This window comes from Suncus etruscus, chromosome 4, assembly GCF_024139225.1.
Source record: "Suncus etruscus isolate mSunEtr1 chromosome 4, mSunEtr1.pri.cur, whole genome shotgun sequence".
Lineage (NCBI taxonomy): Eukaryota > Metazoa > Chordata > Mammalia > Eulipotyphla > Soricidae > Suncus > Suncus etruscus.
The window spans coordinates 32,345,913-32,350,688 of record NC_064851.1 but is presented as its reverse complement, the minus strand read 5'-3'; the positions used below and the strand labels follow the sequence as shown (position 1 = coordinate 32,350,688).

At 34.7% G+C, this 4,776-nt stretch overlaps 1 non-coding gene across 1 annotated transcript; it reads left to right on the top strand.

Annotated features, from left to right (window-relative positions):
- Positions 1-268: 268 nt before the first annotated feature.
- Positions 269-378, top strand: LOC126007563 (U6 spliceosomal RNA). Its single transcript, XR_007495112.1, has one exon. It is a non-coding gene; the product is annotated as a U6 spliceosomal RNA (small nuclear RNA).
- The last annotated feature ends 4,398 nt before the right edge of the window (positions 379-4,776 follow it).

The following is a 4,776-nucleotide window of genomic DNA, read 5'->3' as shown; positions in this document are numbered from 1 at the left end:
AAATTGACTGAACTGACTTATATGTATCACTCAAGTGCCACACATTATTTATCAGGAGTAGGATCAAAAATTTTTGAACTGGGTCTGGTGAGGTGGCGCTAGAGGTAGGCCCTTTGCAAGCGCCTGCCAAGGAAGGACCACAGTTCGATCCCCCAGCGTCCCAAGCCAGGGGCAATTTCTGAGCTCTTAGCCAGGAGTAACCCCTGAGCATCAAATGGATATGCCCCTTCCCCCCAAAAAAAACAACAAAAAAAATTCTTTTGATCTAGTGCTCACTTCCCCAGCACATATACTAAAATTGGAACCATACAGAGAAGATTAGCATGGCCCCTGTGACATGCAAATTCGTGGTGTTCCATAAAGAAAAAAAATATTTTTTTGATCTGTTGAACTTTTGCTTATGAGTTTCTGAACTAAATAAAGTTTATGTTAGGAGGTGTTAACCTCTAGTCTAAATATCAATAGTATGATTCTAGTACAGATTTGATCACTGAATATGATTTAAAAGTATGCTCAGGGGACTTGAGGGACAAAGTAATTGTACATGGATTCTGTCTTATTTATCTTAATGTTTTTTCAAAGTTAAGATATCAGCAAGGGGACTTCTGAGAATTATGTTATGGGTGATTGTCCTTCCACTGTAACTTTACCTTGTCCTCTTTCTTTGTACCTTTGTTCTCATAATTAAAAATAAAAAAAAATAGAAAAAAAAAGAAAGAGAAAGATAAGATAAAATAAAGTAAAATAAAATAATAATAAAAAAGTATGCTCAATTTTGCAATGTTATTAATTTGATAAATTTCAGTTTATAGAACTTGATGTATAAAATAAAGAAGTGCTAAGCCATATTGCTTTACAAGCTTTTCTTTGTACAGTAATAAAAATGAAAATGTCTAATCATGCATTCAAATCTTCCTAATTAAAGTAAAATAGTTATTCAAATTTGCACTTAATATACCTAGATTATATTCAATTATTTGAAGGTACATTTAATTGTACTGAAACACTGTAAATGACGTAAATGTACCCTGATACAGATTCTAACATTGGTTTTAATTTTACAAACAATCTAACATTGGTCAACCATTTGAAAAAATATGCCACTTTTCAACATAGACACTCAAATTGAGTCTCTATAGTAAACTCGAATATATTCCTATACAGCTAGCTCAAACATCTACTTTTATTGTTTCAATTCTTGGAAAACTAAAATCTTTGGTTAAGATATTTGGTGACATTTTAAATCTTGACTAAATCAAATCACAAATCTTCAGAGTATTATCTGTCTCGTATTATAAAGTTGTGCCACATAAATAAATTATTTTCAAAGTATTTTATATCATCTAAAGTATATGGAAAGTTCAATCTAATATGTGCATCATTATTTTCCTTAACTTATATTTTATTTGCAAACAAAACTCAATTTCCCAATATATGGATCATTTCCGATGTAACTAGGTTATGGAGAACAAATTAATCCATTTGATTTGTTATAATATTATTTAAGAAAATATGTCAAAAACAGGACTATACATGTTTTTAAGGTTTTTTAGCAATACAGTTTTATTTTTATATACTACTTTTATTTGGAATAATTTTGTGAGATTGAAATTATTTGAAAGACTGTTACCAATCATACAAAATGCATTTCTACATGGTTATACAGCTTTCTTCGTCCAGTATTATTTTATAATATCATTACTCATTTATTCAAACAATATTTTTATGAGAAATATTTAATTTTATGACATCAATACACATAGCTCTTAAATATGAAGAAAACTAAGTCACTAAATTTGATTATGAGCGTAATTTATAAAACACATCCGCATAACTTATCTCTTTGCAATATTTGAAGGTATATAGTGATGCTATCATTTCATGTATTAGCAAGAAAGTTTCTTGGGCTTTTTTAAGTCAAAATACTGTTTGCTTATAGGATACCCAAACTTTACTTGAGTAAAGCAATAACATTTCTCAAATCAAATCAAATTGCAAACATTTAAATGTGCCTACAAATTATGACTGGTTATAAATTCAAAGGAGTATTAAATCTAAATTCCTTTGTGATTGTGGATACACCTGAAGTGAAAGAATATGCCCTCGATGTTTGAAACTTTGAGTTTAATCTTCAGAATTGAGTGAACCTTTCACAAAAACAATCTCTTTTATTTTGTTTTGTTTTGTTTTGTTTTTTCGGGCCACACCCGTTTGATGCTCAGGGGTTACTCCTGGCTAAGCGTTCAGAAATTGCCCCTGGCTTGGGGGGACCATATGTGACTCCGGGGGATGGAACCACGGTTGCCATCTTTCCTTGGCTAGCGCTTCCAAAGCAGACACCTTACCTCTAGCACCACCTCGCTGGCCCCCAAACAATCTCTTTTTTACTTGCAAGGGCACACACATATAAAAACAGCCTGTGTAGTTAATATAAAACACGATGGAGTTCCTTTGTTTTGTTGTTTTTGGTTCACACCCGGCTGCGCTCAGGGGCTACTCCTGGCCGTATGCTCAGAAATTACTCCTGGTAGGCTAAGAGGACCATATGGGTTGCCGGGATTCGAACCACAGTCCTTCTGCATGCAAGGCAAATGCCCTATCTTCATGCAATCTCTCCGGCTGCAACCGGTCGAGTTTAATAACTAGTGTATATGTAGTACCACAGACAGACAAAAATAAATTTAAAAACAAAAAGGAAAAGAACAGAAGAGAGTTCCTAGAAAATAAAACATCTTATGTAAAGGAAAGTGAGGAAAAACTGAGCAGAGCAAAACAAAAGACAAAGATTCAAGGACAAGAATGTTCCTTAGTCACATGATCCTGGCAGCTGCACCTAGATAGATTAGCAAAGAACACTTTTGTTCCTCAAGGCCAGCCAGGAGGGTTCAACTGCCAATTCAATTGCAATTTAGTTTGTGTAAGAATGCCTTGTTTTTCAAGGCTGTAACAGCTTTGACTGTAACTTAGTATGCTTGTTTGCTTAGTACCTAAGTTCTTAGGTTCTTAATAAAAACTTGTTGTGCAGATAATAGTACCACCAAAAGGCTGATTTTTTCAAGGTTATAACAGCTAAACTCTGTGCTTTAATTTTTGCATTCATGGCTTTAATACAGGGTTCAGTAACCCGAGGTGAATTGTAAGAGTAAGAGTATCATCCTTGAAATGTTTTGTCAGACCAAAATTTTTACAAACACACACATACACACACACAGACACAGACACACACACACACACACACACACACACACACACATACACACACACAGAACTGATCTGGATTTACCAAAGTATACATTTTTATCTACTAAGAAATGGTTATTAAACACCTATTCTTAGTCATATTAGATAAAAATAGAATTTGATAGAGAATTAAATATACCTGTGATATTGATTGTAACAAACTCATAAAGAGAATATATAACATAGTATATACAATACTAGCATCTACAAATCTCTGAAAGTAAAACTTTTCTTTGATATTCTCCTAAAATATTTCACTTTCTTCCAGTGCTCTCAAACCATAAAGATGAATGAGGGCATATAAATCCTCCCAAAATAAATAAATAAATAAATAAAAGAATCACCCAAAACTAAAAAATATAGCTATAAAAACTTGAAACATTGACTTGGACATAACAGTTTAGTTGAAAATTACTTACTGTATTTGAACCAATTCTAAATTTCTGTATACTGAATACTGTATTTTGTTGTGTTTTGAGGTCACAACCAGAAGTGCTCAGGGGTTATTCCTGACTCTGTGTTCACGAATTAACTCCTGGCAGGCTCAGAAAAATTTATAGGATGGATACTGGTGTTCTAGCCCAGGTAGGCCGTGTTCAAGAAAAACGCCTAGAATGTTTTATTTTATTTTTTACTATTTTATTTTTTGTTTTTATTTCAGCCACATTTGGTGATCCTCAGGGATTACTCCTGTCTATGCAGTCAAAATCGCTCCTGGCTTGGGGGACCATATGGAACTCCAGGGAATCAATCTGCCCTAGGCTAGTGTGGGCAACGCAGACAGCTTACCACTTGTGTCACCTCTCCGGCCCACTATAATGTTTTTTTTGTTTGTTTGTTTGTTTGTTTTTTTGGTTTTTGGGCCACACCCGGTGACGCTCAGGGGTTACTCCTGGCTATGCGCTCAGAAGTCGCTCCTGGCTTGGGGGACCATATGGGACGCCGGGGGATCGAACCGCTGTCCGTCCTAGGCTAGCGCAGGTAAGGCAGGCACCTTACCTTTAGCGCCACCGCCCGGCCCCGTAATGTTTTTAAATTGTTTTGATCCTTTGCTTGGGGCAGAGATGTGCCAAGGCTACCTGGACACAATCCGTATGAATAAACTCCTTTGCCTTCCACCAACATCGGCTCTCCATTTTGTGACGATCCCTACTTTTCACTGTACTAAGAATATTTATGTATAGGTCCAATGAACAGAGATACTATAAAAGGTATGAAAAGCCTTTAGAAACTTTGTGAAAATAAAGTTGAAGAATTTCCTTTGTGAAGCAACCATCTAAATTTAAACAAGGAAATTTTTTTCTCCCAACAAATAAACACGCAAGTCAACAATATGAAAAAGAGCAAGCAAAATAGCCCTTAATATAGTATCGTTAAAGATATAGGGTAGAAATCCTTTAATTTTTGACACAGAAAATGACACCTGAGGAGAGAAATAAGAATAATGGCTTTGATAAGAAAATGAAAGAGGACAACCAAAAGTTCAAAGATCATACTATAACGCTATCTAGAGATACATTTACTGTATCTCTAGAT